The following is an 18,149-nucleotide window of genomic DNA, read 5'->3' on the forward strand; positions in this document are numbered from 1 at the left end:
CAAAACATCAGCAGAAATGGTTCGAAAAGTAAAGAAGCGACTTGATCGAAACCTGCGTCTCAGTGGCCGAAAAATGTCTCGTGAGCTGAACATATCGCAATATCCCATTCGGCAAATATTGAAAAAAAAAAAAAAAAACGAGCTCGGGGTAAAGCCATGAAATTGCAAAAAGTGCAAGAACTTACACCGCAACAGAATGAAAATAGACTCAAAAGAGCTCAAGAGTTGCTTCGCTTGGTTTTCTCCGATGAGAAATCATTCGTTGTTGTAAACAAACAAAATAATCGTTTTTACTTGCCAAAGAGGTCAGCTGAAAATGTGCACCTTCGGTTGGCCACCAGAACACAAGCGCCGGCCATGGTGATGGTGTGGGCCGCCATAACAGCCGATGGTCAGAATAAATTATATTATCGAATATTATTGCGAAAATATTCTGGAGGGTGTATTAAAGCCTTGGGCACGCAAACATTTTGGCCGCAGACCTTGGACATTCCTCAGCACCATCGCCATATCCAAGAATGGTTACAACATTAGGTTCCTCGCTTCATTTCCAGCGCACAATGACCACCAAAATCTCCGGATACCAATGCGTTGGACTATGTGTCTGGAGTATTTTTGAAAGCAAGATTGGCACTAAAAAATACCAAAGTGTCGATTACCTCAAGCAAGCGCTTCGCCAGGAATGGGCCAAAATACGGCAGACTAACATTCGGGTAGCGTGTGACGATTTCATTGGCCGTTTGAAGGCCATAATTCGTGCTAATGGTGACCAATTCAAACAAATCTGAACTTATTCTAAAAGTTGATGATATTTCCGACATTTTTGCTTTCATTCAATAACATTAAAAAAAATGCAAAAATGATGGCGTTTGACTTTGTTGCAGTTTTTTATCTCACGCTGTATACCCTCTATAGCCATATGACTGAGAGTATAATAATGGGTTTGTAATCCGATTTGCACTGATTTTTTTGCTGGGTTAGGTTTTCCCCCCTCACCGTATTCATGGCATCCACACACACACATTTTATATTCGCTTATCGCAGATTTTACGACCCTTCCTGGGGTATTGTTCATTGATTCCTCGGTCGTCGTTCTTTATGTTTACTTCATTCATGTTGGCACATTATAGAAAAATAAATGTATATTCAATTTCCATTCCTTTCGTAGAATTTCATTTTCTATTGTATTTTCCTTGGAAAATCGATTGCATTTCTAATTGGACATTGTTGGACATCTTAATAGGTCTCGTATATTAATGAAGGTTCTTACTTGGGGAAGTGGCAACCTGAAATGGAAAACAATAAAAGGGGTATGATACGTGCCTCAATATGACATCCTTGTGCATTTCAAATTCAATTAAATGCATATTTGATTTGCATCATCAATGATTTCATTTTACAATTGTCGGGTACTTAGTATTTGTAAGGGAGAAGCAGTGTGCTCATGAAGTACATGCATGCACATCATGTTATATATGCCGACCTTACCTGGCAATCAGTGGTACATTTTTGCAACTACTGGTCAGTGTGCACATATCTCATATAACGTGGAGGAAATTGATCAAACCTGGCGCCAGACTTAGGTCAAGTGGCCCACCCTTCCCGTACCTCTTCCATAAAGGGTCAACATAGCGCAGGCCATAATATATATATATATATATATATATATATATATATATATATATATATATATATATATATATATATATATATATATATATATAAATAAACGAATATGGGCTTAGAATATACACCCAAGGACAAAACCCACTAATACGTTAAAAATTGTTTGTCGACACTGAATAGTGTCGAATATAAAATCTTCGTAACTCACATCCAAATTTAACTGCCACCCTTTACCGACACAAAAAAATCTAACTGCCCCAGCTGTCATATTACGTTTCAGAAGGTATTGAATGTTAAACTAACCAAATAAACTGTCCAACTAAAAGCATGTCACAAAGGAAATGGGAGGGAAAGGAAATCAGCAAAAAAAATATTTAAAACCACACCAACTTTGATTTGCAGGAGGGGAAGAAAAACCTAGGCTGCTTTCAAGCGACATCCTTCAAGTGCAAATATTTTATCAACATTTTTAATATCCTTTAAATATAACCAAAGAGCATTTGCCTGGACGGATATAGATTTCCAAATCAGGTTTAAGGTATAAAGAGGAGAGAAAAAGGCAAAATGAAATAGTGAATTTCGTTTTACCAGGAAAGCTGGATGAGGTGGATGTTTGGCAGGGAGCATACTAAGCTAAAATGTATTATGGACTAGAAACCGAAAACAGTTCGAGGATATATAATATATATGTCCTTTATCAATAAATAACTTCCTTGATTTTAAAAAATTACAGATAGCTGATTTTTAATAAGAATTCGTTTCGATTTATAGGGATAGTTCTTGGGAAAGGTATTCAACAAATTTTAAACCAAAGATTTTTAAGCCATTTGACATGAAAGGCAAATTCCCCTACTTTAAGAAGATTTTTCGGAAGACAGCTTTATAACAGATATGAGAAACTCTTTGGATTTATGTCCGAGGATCTGATCGATCTCCCATATCCATGTACAAATATCAGAAAACCTATTTCATTAGATACAATCTTTAGACTTCTACAGGACAATATATAAAATTAGAACATGCCGAGTTTTTTGACAACAATCTCTATGTCATCTTCAGGAAGAATTTCTGTGTGAAATTCTTGGGGACGGTGTTTAACAAATTATATACAAACGTTTTTTAAGCCTTTGGCTACAGAGGGTATATATCATTTGATGCGGTCAAAACGTGCCTCATCGAAATAACGGTTTTAGACCCTAGGTCTAAAAATGTCCGTTTTAAGACATTTGGAGTCGATCTAGTGATGTCCATCCGTCCCTCTGTCTGTCTGGCTGGTGTGCACGATAACCTTTGAAAGGAGTATCCGATTTGGTCCAAATTTGGTACATCGTAATATTACTATCAATAATATGAATTCGGAGATGTGCAATATCGGTCCACTCCGCACAAAATGTCAACATTTTCAGAGAAAATCATTTACAGCACAGAAAGAGAAATGATAACACGATTTTGCTCCAACTTTGCGAATCCTAATATTTGCATCAATGCTAGGTCAGGTGCGAAAATGGACAATATCGGTCCAATTCATCAAGTACCTCCTCCACAAAGGGTCAACATTTTGAATAAACATATTTCTTATAAAATGTGTGGTAAGTGTCCGATTCTCTTCGAATTACACAGATCGCAATATTTTTGTTAACCCAAGTGTCTACTAACTCTGGTGCGAAGATGGAATATATTGGTCCGCTCCTTTTGGTACTTCTCTCACAAAAGGTTCAAATTTTGAATATCTATGGATCACATAAAACACGAAATTAACATCCGATTCCATTCAGACTTGGCACATCTCATTATCAACATCAACACAAGATCTGTTATAAAGACGGTAAAGATTGGACTATTCCTATTGTAACCTCCCCCAAAAAAGGGTCAAAGTTTTGAAGAACCAAAACGTTTATAAAATTCGAAATAAGCATCTGGTTCTCTTTGTTGGTGGAAGTATAGTATGTATCAACCTATACATCTGTCATCTTCACAACCGATCTTGTTTTTGTAAACATTTTTTTGGTTATTAAAAATGTTGACCCTTGTCGGGGAGGTACCAGACGAAGTGGACCAATATATACGTCAGATATTGTATTCATGGAAATACTGAGATGTGCCGAGTTTGAAAGTAATCGGATGATCATTTCGGGTTTTATAAGCTTCAAATTATTCAAAATTTTGACTCGAGGGAGGTTCCAGAAAGAGTGTTCTGTTTTATGCGTTCTTCAAATTTGAGAAGACCTTCTTGCCTTCTGTGAGCAGAACTTCTGGCCTTCTATGAGAAGACTTTCTGGCTTTTTAACGGAGAAGATCTTCTGCCTTTCTATGATAAGACCTTTTGGTCTTCTATGGCGAAATTTAAAGATAATTAGATTCTTATTTTTAATTCTATAAGAGTTATACTCATTCAAAATTTGACCCGTTGCGGTGGAGGTACTTGAGGGAGTAGGCCGATATTGTCCCTTTTTTGCATCTGTCCTAGCACTAATACAAATATAAGAATTTATAAGGCTCGCACAAAATTGGTTGATACTTCCTGGTTCTGTAAGGTAAATTCTTTTCTGTGAAAATGTTGACTTTTTGTTGGGGAGGCACCAGAAGATCCAAACTGGATCTAAGTTTGATAATAAAATAACAATGTACTAAGTTTGAACCAAATCGGACACTTCCTTCGAGAGTTATCGTGCGCACCAGCCAGCCAGACGGAGGAACGGCACCGTTAGATCGATTGCAAATGTCCTCAAACGAATTTTGTCCAAAGTGAGCCATATTTCGATTTGGCACGTTTTGGTCGTATCAAATGATATTTTGCCTTCCGTAGCCACATGGTTAAGGTTATAAACATTTTTTATTTAAGTCCATGTTCTGGTCCCACCCAAAAGTAGATTTTTTGCTGATTTTAATCACATAATATAATTCAGTAAAGGAAATTGGTAATTGTAGATCTAAGTTTAGGTATATCTCCCATCTAATTGATCCTCCCAATTTTCATTATATATTAAAGATTGTTGCTCCAATGTCAAATCAAATTAGCTGTATTATAACATTTCAGGTTCTTTGTAGATAATTTCATTCCTCGCAAAAAATATTCGATGCTGATCCACATTCGGTATTTTGAAGAATGCGACCAAATATCCAACCAATTCCAGCTCTAATTTGATATTTAGGGTTATTTGTGGGTAGATTAAGCTCTCTCAAAAAATATTCCATTTAGGTATGGCCCCCATATAACGAAACTATCAAATTTTAGGGATTTTTAGGATACTCGATTTAGTATAGGTCATAAAATGAGGTTGAACTGAAACTTTCAGACAGATTGTATGCAACCTTTTTTTTATTTTTGAGAGATGTCTCCTTATTTCTCGACCCCAATAAAGATTTTTTCGAGGTCAGTAATGTCAATGTCATGTCCGTAAAGATAAATTTAAATTTAATTAGCAAAGACACAAACCAAGGTGATTTTTTCTCCGGTTCACAAAGGGTTAATAAAGAGAGAGAGAGAGAAAGAGAGAGAGAGAGGGAGAGATAGAGAGAGGGAGTAGTAAACCAGAGAAAATTAAAGGTAAACTAAATTATATTAGTTTTCATCAAATTTCATAATTTTCCCTACAAATTTTAAATTTAAAATAAAATCGCTAAATAAAAACCTAATTAAAATTTACGTTGAAAAACTTTGAAACCCTCAACTCTACATTTAAACCGAGAATAAAATATTTAAAAATGAAGCGGTGTCGTGGCTTGGCACAAATGAAAGATCTCGAGGAGTACTTTCCGAATCTGTGGACCTTATAGCCAAAAAGAATTTCAGACTTAGGCATTTTTTGCATTTTCTGAAGAATTATCGCTCAATTTGTGAACCGGAGAAAAAATCACCTTGGTTTGTGTCTTTGCTAATTAAATTTAAATTTATCTTGACGGACATGTCAATGTCATTGATAGCCAAAAGAAATTTCTTCGAATTCTTGAACGCCCTTTGGAGAGTTTCATTTAACTAATATTTTTCTTACGATTTCAATGTCATTAATAACTGATTATTCTCTATTTTCAGATCTCTTAATGCGCGCTTTTATCAAATGCAAAATTCAAGGTAAGTAAACTGTCTGTGGCGCTTTGTTTTCGAACGTGCCAAAAAAAATTGAATTGGATCTTATTGCGAATCTCAAACAAAATAAAATGGGTCAAATTTCATTTTATGAAATTATTAATCATCATCACCATCATCGTCGCGTTTGTTTTGATTTCATCATCGGAATTTAGATCATTATTGCCTTTCATAGCCCACTCTGAGGCGACTTTCATTTATTTAAATTGGAAGATCTAACATATGTAAATTATTTGAATTTTTTGGCCATGAAGCTGAGGTGGAGAGTGTTTAGTATTCTATGAACCATTGAGCGATTCTATTTAGTAGAGGTTAAGCACTTTTAACGGGCATAATAAAAAATGGATTTCCAAATCGATTAATTTTTGGCCTTTGAAGACCAATAGCAGATAGAAGATCAAATATATAGGAAAACAAGTTAAAAAGTGTCTGTCGGATTTACCACAGATGTATATCATCAGCTAATGTTCGATTATTTAAATATATTGTGACTTCTGTTATGATTATTCAAATTGTTGACACTCTAGGATCCGAAGGAATGGGCCAATATAGTCCAATTCGTATCGGTCCTAAATAAATATGATATAAATGTTGCTACGTGCCAGGTTTGGACTTCATTGCTGTATTCCTTGACTTTGTATGAGATGTGATTATTTTTAGAAAATGCTAAAATGTGCGTCCCCTTCATACTTCATCTAATATAGATAAAAATATTGGTATAGGAAAATTACAAAAAAGTCGAACATTTATATCCAGTATTATGCGAAATCGTCAATTTTAATATTCATCTCCGATGTCTGGTTGAGAGAAATATTTACATACAGGGTGAGATAAAAAAAAAACTCCAACAAAGTCAAACGCCATAATTTTTAATTTTTTTTATTTTTATTCAATGAAAGCAAATAATGCCGGAAATAGCATCAAATTTTAAAATAAGTTTAGATTTGTTCGAATTGGTCACCTTTGGCACGAATTATGGCCGTCAAACGGCCACTGAAACCGTCACACGCTGCCCGAATGTTGCTCTGCGGTATTTTGGCCCATTCCCAGAGAAGCGCTGGCTTGAGATCACACTTTGGTATTTTTTAGTGCCAATCTTGCTATCCAAAATGCTCCAGTCTGATGCCAAGGCTTTAATACACCCTCCGGAATTTTTTCGCTATAATATTCGGCTTTTATTCTGATGCCACGATCGATAAATACGAGCGGAGAGCGAGTATCGGCTGTTATGGTTTGAGTTCTGGTGGCCAACCGAAAGTGCACATTTTCAGCTAACCTCTTTGGCAAGTATACACAATCATTTTGTTTGTTTACAAACTGCTGGCAACGAATGTTTTCTCGTCGGAGAAATCCAAATTCAGCCGTTCACCACCTCTTTAGCTCTTTGGGGTCTATTTTCTTTTTGTTGCGGTGTAAGTTTTTGCATTTTTTGGAATTTCAATAGCTTTACCCCGACCTCATTTTTCAAGATTTGCCTAGTGGAATATTGCGATATGTTCAGCTCACGAGCCATTTTTCGGCCACTGCGACCCGGGTTTCGATCAAGTCGCTTCGTTACTTTTCGAACCATTTCTGCTGATGTTGCTGTTTTCCTCCGTCCACTTCCAGTATCACGGTACTTCCTTCCCCACAAACGGTCAAAATTTTGAATATCCATGAAGCTTATAAAAGGCAGATTGAAGCAGATTGAAACTTGGTATACCTCAATATTTCTATCAACTCAACATCTGTTATAAAGTTGGAAGAAATCGGACCATTACTTCTGGTACATCACCCACAAAGGGTCAAAAATTTTGAAGAATTATAGCTCTTATAAAATGTGAACTAAGAGTCCGATTATCCTCATATTTCACATATTTCAAATTTTTTACTAACACAAGATCTGGCATGAAGAACCCCATAAAACGCGAAATGAGCATTCGATTACTTTCAAACTCAGTTCATCTCGATAATTCTATCAACACAAAATCTGCTATGAAAATGAACAAAATCGGACTACTCTTTCCGGTACCTCCCCACAACGGGTCAAAATTTTGAATAATTATAACTCTCAAAAAACGTGAAAAAGAATCCGATTATCCTCGAATTTTACACACTTAAATATTTTTTCCAACACAAGATATGGAATAAAGGTTATAGATATTTGTCCATTCCTTTTCTCTCACATAGGGTAACGGAACTTATAATTATGAAGGGTCAAAAGTTTGAATAATCAATGCAAGTCCAAATATATTTAAATAATCGTACATTGGCTGAAGGGTATGCATCTGTCGGCAATACCGATCGATTCTATTTAACTTGATTTTCAAAAAATTCGACCTTTTGTGGGGGAGGTACCAGAAGGAGTGGACCGATATTGCCCAACTCAGATTTCGATCTAAGTTTGATAATAATATTACGATGTACCAAGTTTGGATCAAATCGGATACTCCATTCGAGAGTTATCGTGCGCACCACTCAGCCATACAGACCGACGGACACTGCTAAATTTACTCAAAATGTCCTGAAACGGATTTGGTCCAAGGAGACCTAGGGTCTAAAAACGTTATTTCGATGAGACATGTTTTGGTCGTTTTAAATGATATATAGCCTCCCTAGCCATATGGCTGAGTGTATACAAATAACTGCCCCTCCTCCAGGAGATTCCGAGAGGAATTTATCAAATCTCCATTCTTCTATTAAAACACTTTTCCCCATTCCCAACTATTTTATGTTTCATAATTATTGAACAGCAGCATCATCGTTTGACAAATAACAGTCATCAAAATGTCATTTATGATTTGATGGCTTTCCATGCAATTTTCATTCCATTTTCATTTCAGTGATTATGACATTAAAATGTGAGTTTTTCCCTCTATCTCTCTCATAATGCGATGTGCATATATTTTTATTAAATGGCCAACGTTTAGGCTGGCCATTCATTAACGATGGATGTACCAGAGGGACAAATACAAATTCATTCAAATCAACAATAAAATGCGATGCAATGCGTTGCTATTCGAATATTGACAAAGAAAGTCACAACAATAATGACCACCGATGCGGTCAGACGGCAGAATTGACAGTCCCTCAGCGTCGAGCACCTACGTTCTTCTCATCTCATCAACATAACATCATCATCTTCGTCATCCATTGCTGGCTGCCATGCGATTAATTCGCTCTTGTATTCGCTGTTGCTGTTGTTGTGTTTTGCTGCTTTTCCATTTCAAAGAAAAGTTTAATGACCGACAATCAAGTGATTGTCTGGTGACAGACACGATTATGGCCCATGGATTTCGCGGTAAATGTGTCGTCGTCGTCGTCGTCGGCCATTGAAATCAACAAAATCCCATAACGCAATGTAACGGAAGAAAGGAAGGAGGGGTGAAAGGGTTAACAACACCTGAAAATTAATTACTTTCGATAAATTATTTGATTATTGATTTGATTATGTTGTAGTTCCCGACGACCACAGGCTGCAAAAACTGTTTTTATTTGTCCACACAATGTTCCACATAAATTTGTTTTCATAACCTCTGCCAATTGTAATTAAAAAATATAAATTTTGTAATTATATATTTTTGTAATTTAATATTGTCTGGTGGCCTTTGTTTTACTTTTTTTGTTTTCTCAGAAACTTTGTTTCAAAGTTTTAATTTACATTTGTATTGTTACACAGCTGCTCCATAGAGGTGGTTCGCACTGTGGTGTAGATTTTGAAATATACGGAGAATATGGATGATGTTTAAAAGGAAACAAGGAAAAAACAATAAGTTCGGCCGGAACGAACTTTGAATACCCTTCACCATTTGGAACGCATTTGGAAATTTTCAAAAAAATAAAATTCGTTAAAAATTCTTAAAAATACCGAATATAGGAAGTCGCCATTATATTGGGGTCTATACAAAGGCGTGGACCAACATAAACAATTTTCTGTCACAGGCTGTAGTATCCATTCGTAACTTAAAATAAGAAATTTGAAACAATTCCGGTGAATAATGTCGCTAAAATCCTCAAAATACGGAATATCGTGGGTCTATATACACAACACTCTTCCAGGGGGTAAAGTACTCAGAAGGAACTTCCTGTCTTGATTTTCAGACAACACCGTTGAATTGGGGCTATATGAAGACCTGGACCTGTATAGACAATTTACCATCACAGGCTGTAGTACCTATTAGGAACGAAGACTTGGACCTGTCATAGACTGTAGTTCCCATTACGAACTCTAAATTTGAAACAACTCCGGTGAATAATGCCCCTAAAATCGTCAAAATATCGAATATGGGGGGGGGGGGGGCTAGGCTATACGATATCGTGGACCTACATAGACAATACTCGACCGAGGGATAAAGTACCCAAAAGGAGATTCTTTTGTGGATTTCGATAAAATTTAATTGAAAAATTTGGCTACAATCCTCAAAATACCGAATATCGGAGATGAAAAAACTGCAATAAATTTCAGACTGCTGTCATTTCTTATCCACTCGTCCGACAGCTGTTAAAATTATTCCAGTGATAACTCATTATATTGTTAACAACTGTACAAAAGCATTTTGGTGAGAATTTTCCAGAACAAAAGTTATTCGTGATGGAATTCAACCGTGATAGTGACTGGAAAACCACAAGTGGTGCTCGTTAGAGCACTCCAACATTTAAATGTGAATAAATGTGTTGTGTCTCGTACCATCGCCCGTCATCGTGGTCGTTACCTGGTAGCATAGCCCAACGTCAAGGCAACATCAGCAGAAATGGTTCGAAAAGTAAAGAAGAGAGTACTTGATCGAAACCGCGTCGCAGTGGCCGAAAAATGGCTAGTGAGCTGAACACATCGCAATATTCCATTCTGCTATTGAAATTCCAAAAAGTGCAAGAACTTACACCACAACAGAAGGAATGTAGACTCAAAAGAGCTAAAGAGTTGCTTTGCTTGGCCGAAAGTGGTGTACTGCCGAATTTGGTTTTCTCCGATGAGAAAACATTCGTTGTCCAGCAGTTTGTAAACAAACAAAATTATCGGGTTTACTTGCCAAAAAGGTCAACTGAAAATGTGCACCTTTGGTCGGCCATCAGAACTCAAGCGCCGGCCATGGTGATGGTGTGGGCCGCTGTGGGCCGCTGTGGGTCGACTGTGATATCAGAATAAATTTCAAATATTATCGCGAAAATATTCTGGAGGGTGTATTAAAGCCTTGGCCACGCAAACATTTTGGCCGCAGACCTTAGACATTCCAACAGGACTAAGCTCCATCGCATTCAGCACGCGCCACCCAAGAATGGTTACAAAATGAGGTTCCTCGCTTCATTTCCAGCGCACAATGGCCACCAAAATCTCCGGATACCAATCCGTTGCACTATTGTGTATGGAGTATTTTGGAAAGCAAGGTTGGCACTAAAAAATACCAAAGTGTCGATCACCTCAAGTAAGCGCTTCGCCACGAACGGGCCAAAATACCGCAGAGCAACGTTTGGGCAGCGTATGACGGTTTCTTTGCCTATTTTCCTAGGACTTCCTAAATAATCGTGGATTTTTGAACACTTTTTTTTCGAACCACCCCACCAAAAACACGCGGAGTTTCAGCTTCGTCGTTTTTAATAAAAATAAGCACATCCAAACAAAAAGTGTATAATTTCTTGCAATTTCTTAAAGACCTGAGTAAATATAGTGGTTTTCGTTGGTTCAAAAATATAGTCAAGAAAGCCCAGACAAAAAATATCGATGATACAAAAATCAGGGAACTCTGCGTTGAATGGTTAATTAATGTTGAAAAATGTTAGCTTTTTTCTCTCTTTTTCCCAAAATCTTTAATTGTTTTCAAGCGTTTTTCTTGAAAAAGTTATGGATTTTTTGAGAATTCTTATTGGAAGCCTTTGTGTCTAGAAATCGCGGATTCTGCAGGAGTCTCTGATAAAATATCGTGAGTCTGATGGTATTTAAGAACTTCTTATACAAAAAATTAGAGATTTTTCGATAAGCGTTTTTTTTTCAAAGATTTCCTGCAATAAGTCGTGAATTGAATCTAACTTGTACTTTTTTGATATTTTCATTTTCCTTTAAAATGTTAATTCCCGGAAAACCACTGTGCACTGTACAATTTATTTGATGTGACTAGAAAACACTTCTCCTCCTGAATGCAGGAAAACTTTTTCATAACACACCTACAAAAGCAAGAATGAGAAGACAACGCTTATGCTATAAAAGGACGGATGCTTCCTATTGACTTGTGATGACATGATGTTGCTTTTGCTCTGCAAATAACCTGACTTTAAATTGCACTTAAAAATAAACTGTTGTCTATAGAACTTTGTTAGAAAGTTATAACAAAATGTTGTTACACACAAATGGACAATAACTTTAAATTAAAGTTTAAGAAACCCTTACAGCAATCCTTAAGATAGGGAAACAATACGTTGCTTGGTTCCCAAGAAAGGAATCTGCAGAAAGACAATATTATGAATATCTCAGCGAGGATACAAAAGGATTTGACTTAATAGACACAAATGAAAAACTCAAAAAAGGCTGTAAATAGGTTCTACGATGGGACACTAATAAGCACTCAAGCAGGTATACGTAAGTATTCAACTGCAATATAACATAAAGGATATTCAATTAGAAATATGAAACGATTCTGCTGTCGGAAACCTTAATATGAACTAAAACAAAATTACCGGAGGATTCCATATATATTCCATATCCATAGGATACTGGTAATCTAAAGTTTATGTGGAAGACATTATCGGTATTTTGTACCGAATGTAACCGGTCGATTTGAGTTATTTTACTTGTTTACCCTTAATTTGAAAATTTGAGTGGTGAGACCAATTTTTGGTAAGCTGTTACTTTATTTGTCCACACAACAGCATCTGTTGTATACAATTCTCTACATTCCATCTGTCATTTGTATTTTCCTATTACTATTGCTGTATCTTCTTTCGCACACTTCTTAGATTTATAGTTCTCATCGTGACGTCATAAATCTCTCTCTTTCTTACTCACTTGTATTTATAATAATTGTCCCCATTTTTGTTTCCCAGCAGTCCGCTGGCCATTAAAATTTAATATCCATTCAAATGTATGATATTTTGTCAATCGGTAAAAATTAATGAACAGTGGTTAATAGCATACAACTAGCATCCGATTCAGATGAGTCGTATTTCTATTACATTGTGAAACAAAATCCATATTAGAATTAAAGAACAAAACAAAATATAATAAAATGTGCCCATCACACTTGCATCTGAATCAGATGTCGACCAACATTCGCTTTCGTTGTCGGTAGATTTCGGACTCGTCTGACGGCCTAGGCCATCGCTGTGTAAATGTAAGTTGAAATACAGGCTTAGGATGAGTCGCACCTACATTGTCACTGGTCTCGCATTGATTTGTCGGTATGTTTGCCATACCTTTGAAATATTTTAGGATTCTCGACATTTTTATGTAGAGATGAGGAAATTTAAAAGACATTAAAAAAAACGTGCGTGAGCTGCTTATTAAATTTTGTAGATAATTATTAGGACAATCCAGTAGTTTATGAAAGTAGAGCTAAAAACAGCAGAAGCAACGAAAAGTAACCACTTTTCAAAATTTTCGGATTAAGATTCTTCGGAATCAGTGCATTTTAGGTAGGGAAATGTTTTGGTTGAAAATATTAAGCCTCAAGCGAATTAAAAAGAACCCCTTTCTTTTGGTAATTTTAAATATGCTTAAAAACTTCCTTTAAACGGGATCGCATCAAGTCAAAATATTCTATAAAATAATTCGTCATAAAATTCTACTACTATCTATCTAGTGGAAAATATGGCCAAGCTCCTCAAAATAACTTAAATCAAGGGGTATCTTTATATAAGGACTGTACCAAGAGATGGAACTTTTTTGATAATTTCTGTAAATAGCGTTTCTACATAATAAGATCTCAAAATGCCACAATTTGGCAAAATTTAATGGAAAACATTATGAAAAACTTGAAAAATACTGGGGTGAAATCCAAAGATCTCCATCAAAGATATATTCTAAATATTACGAAATATAACACAAACTATTTGGGTCCCTTTGTACATTGTCGGAACTATATAAGGGCCTTAACAACATTTGGCCTAAGATTCCAGTATTCCTTTGGGGTTTAGTTAAAAAAACGAGAAGCCCACATTGCATTTTCCACAACTGAGACCGGCTATGGTACACTAAAATTATAAGACAATTTAACTCAACTCGAAAAAAGTTCAAATTCGGAAAAAAACAAGTAAAAAAAAAAATATTCAGCCGGGTCGAACTTTTAATACCCTCTAACTTTGGGTGAAGAAAACAACAAACCAAAACGCGAACCTCTATAGACAATTTTATACTTCAAGGATTCTCATTTACAAAATCTTCTTAAATACCAAGTTTGAAACAATTTCGTGGGTAAAGGTGACAAGGATTATAAAAATACCGAATTTCGGTGGGTATCATATGTTCGCTATAGGAAAACGTGGACCTAAATATTCAATGTTCTTCCACCCATCATGAACTACAAATACCAATTTGTAGACAAATCCGTGGGAAAATAGGGAAAAATTAACAAAATACCGAATATCGGGAGGAAGCGTTATATTGCGACTATACCAAAACGTGGCCCGATATATCTGAGAGTATAATGTTGTGCCAAATTTTGAAGTTCTACGTCAAATAACAGACAGACGGACAGTCGGACAAACAGACAGGCGGATTGATAAAGTTAATATACCGTCCTTTTCAAGGTGAAGGGTATAAAAAGGACCAAAAAGACTTCTTCGTTGACTCGCTAGAAGACTAAAATTTTTGACCAATATATTTCCCTTATTTTTATCCGCAATATTTCACAGACACTATATACGTAAAATGCACGGATTCCGGGGACTCTTAATCTGAAAATTTCTAAAAGTTCGGAAAAGTGGGAACTTGACCCCCTTCCTACTTTTGGTTACTTTTCGATGAAAATACACTTTTCTCCTTTTTATACCCTCAGCCATATGGCTACAGAGGGTATATACAATTTGATACGGTCAAAACGTGCCTAGTCGAAATAACGGTTTTAGACCCTAGGTCTCTTTGGACCAAATCCGTTTCAAAACATTTGGAGTCGATCTAGCGATGTCCGTCCGTCCGTCTGTCTGTCTGTCTGGCTGGTGCGCACGATAACTCTCGAAGGAAGCATCCGATTTTTTCCAAACTGGGTACATTTTAATATTTTTGTCAAACTTAGATCGAGTTCGGAGATGGGCAATATCGGTCCACTCCTTCTGGTACCTCCCCCACAAAAGGTCGAAATTTTTAAAAAAATATATTTTTTTTGCACAAAAAGAGAAAGGATAATCCGATTTTGCTCCAACTTTGCAAATCCCAAAATTTACGTCAGCGCTAGGCCAGTTGTGAAATTGGACAATATCGGTCCACTCCTTCAAGTACCTCCCCCACAAATGGTCAAATATTTGAATAATTACAACTCTCTTAATATGTGATGTAAGAGTCCGATTGTCTTCAAATTTCACACATGCCAATATTTTTATTAACCCAAGATCTGTTGTTAAGATGGGTAAAACCGGTCTACTCCTGCTGGTACCTCTCCCACAAAAGGTCGAAATTTTCAAAAAATATATTTTTTGCATATAAAGAAAAAGGATAATCCGATTTTGCTCCAACTTTGCATATCCTAAAATTTGTGACAGTGCTAGGGCAGGTGTGAAAATGGACAACATCGGTCCACTCCATCAAGTACCTCCCCCACAAATGGTCAAAATATTGAATAATTACAACTCTAACAAAACGTGAAGTAAGAGTCTGATTTTCTTCAACTTTCACACATCCCAATATTTATATTAACCAAGGTAAAATCGGTCTACTCCTGCTGGTACCTCCCCCACAAACTGTCAACATTTTGAATATCTGTGAAACTCATAAGACGCGAAATTAACATTCGATTCCATTCCGACTTAGTATATCTTAATAATTCTATCAACACAACATCTGTTATAAGGTTAATAGAGATCGGACCATTCCTCCTGGTACCTCCCCCACATAGGGTTCAAGATTAAAAATAAAACGCTCGAAGAAAGCGAGATAAATATCTAACCCAAATATTTTTCCTAATATGATATATATCTGCCAAGCCCTTCTGGTACCTCACCCATAAAGGGTCACAATTTTCAATACTTTTATCTGTCATAACTTGCGAAACAAGTCGGCGATTCGTTACAACTTGCTTTATCTAAATATTTCTCTTAACCCGAAATCTGACATAACTATGGAATTTATCGAATTTATGATTTCGCATAAAATTGGATATAAATGTTTGATTTTCTAGTCATTTTGCCCATATCAATATTTTTAACCGTATTAGGTGAAGTATGAAAGTGGAATACTTCGGTCCGCTATATCTGTAACCTCACGCATATTTCCACATTTTCAAAAAAATTTGGACATATCTCACATAAAATAAAGGAAGTAGTCGATATAGTCCAAATCTGGCACGTCGTAATATTTATATCAGCCTTAGGTCAGATAATATTGGCCAGCTGCTTCGGAACCTCCCCCATAAAAAGTCAATAGTTTTAATAATCATATCTCAAGGCTGGGGCAAAACCGACTGATACTATTTTACCTGTTTTTTTTCTCTTACTAACACTGTTTTCCATTTATTCAAAACAATTGGCATTACTAGGAAATATGAAGCTAAAAACTTCCATCTTAGTCATACTTCTGACTCCCATCTCTCAGTAGTATCTGATTTAAGGCATCATTGTCAATCAATGAAGAAAATATTTGCATTTCTTTACTTAACAGCAATCTTGCACATTGTTGTCAGTCAGTCAGTAAGTCATTCACGACCGACTGTCGTCTGTCGCTGCAACCAAGCCATTCAAGTGACTTTAACTTCATGGACAGAGACTTTGTTTGCTCCTTCCCTGACAAATTTAATGGCAAACAACATTGTAGTTGTCTTGTTTTACGACTGCGCTAGCTGTTATTGAATTCATAATCTGGATCTTATTTGTAATTTAAAGAGAACTATCTGCGGGTTGATATGAAGGCGAAATATTTGTATGTTTATGGCAGGAATGGAGAGGCCAGATTTTAGTCATCCCTAATGACAGCCATCACATGCTCTTTGTGGCTGCGTTTGGTGAATTTTGAGTATTATTCCACTCTTTGTGCAGATTAAAAATCATCCAAAGGTTCAATTTTGTACACACATTATGGTGCGACACACATACACGTTTTTGCAACTTGAATTGAAATGTCAATATTTGTACAGGGTGAGATAAAAAAAACTGCAACAAACTCAAAAGCCACAATTTTTATATATTTTTTTAATTCCATTGAATGAAAGCAAAAAAGGTCGGAAATAGCATCAACTTTTAGAATAAGTTTAGATTTGTTCGAATTGGTCACCTTTGACACGAATTATGGCCTTCACACGGCCAATGAAACCGTCACACGCTGCCCGAATGTTGCTCTGCGGTATTTTGGCCCATTCCGTGCGAAGCGCTTGCTTGAGGTGATCGACACTTTGGTATTTTTTAGTACCAAACTTGCTTTCCAAAATACTCCAGACACAATAGTCCAACGGATTGGTATTCGGAGATTTCGGTGGCCACTGTGCGATGGAAATGAAGCGAGGAACCTTCATTGTTGGAATGTCCAAGGTCTGTGACCAAAATGTTTGGGTGCCCAAGGCTTTAATACGCCCTCCAGAATATTTTCGCGATAATATTCGGCATTTATTCTGATACCACGGTCGAATAATGATAGCGGGGGGCGACCATTGGCTGTTATGGCGGCCCACACCATCACCATGGCCGGCGCTTGAGTTCTGGTGGCCAACGGAAGGTCACATTTTTAGCTGACTTCTTTGTTAACAAGCTGCTGGACAACGAATGTTTTCTTATCGGAGCGGAGAAAACCAAATTCGGCAGTTCTCCACTTTCGGCAAAGCGAAGCAACTCTTTAGCTCTTTTGAGTCTATTTTCTTTCTGTTGCGGTGTAAGTTCTTGAACTATTTTGAATTTCAATGGCTTACGCCGAGCTGATTTTTCAATATTTGCCGAATGGAAAATTGCGGTATGTTCAGCTGACGAGCCATTTTTCGGCTTCTGCGACGCGGGTTTCGATCAAGTCATTTTTTTTAATACCCTCCACCATACTATGGAGGGTATATTAACTTTGTCATTCCGTTTGTAACTCCTCGAAATACTCATACCAGACCCAACAAAGTATATATATTCTTGATCAGCGTAAAATCTAAGTCGATTTAGCGATGTCCGTCTGTCCGTCCGTCTGTCTGTCTGTCTGTCTGTCCGTCTGTCCGTCTGTCTGTCTGTTGTAATCACGCTATCTTTCGAATGAATTGAGATAGATGGCTAAAATTTTGCACACATGTTTATTTTTCCAGTAGGCAGGTTAAGTTCGTAAATGGGCCATGTAGGTCCACGTTTTCATATA

The 18,149-nt window shown here is 36.6% G+C and overlaps 1 pseudogene; it reads left to right on the forward strand.

Moving 5' to 3' along the window:
- Positions 1–18,149, forward strand: part of LOC131806956 (uncharacterized) — a 107,397-nt pseudogene that overhangs the window by 17,016 nt on the left and 72,232 nt on the right.

This window comes from Musca domestica, unplaced genomic scaffold (assembly GCF_030504385.1).
Source record: "Musca domestica strain aabys unplaced genomic scaffold, Musca_domestica.polishedcontigs.V.1.1 90, whole genome shotgun sequence".
Lineage (NCBI taxonomy): Eukaryota > Metazoa > Arthropoda > Insecta > Diptera > Muscidae > Musca > Musca domestica.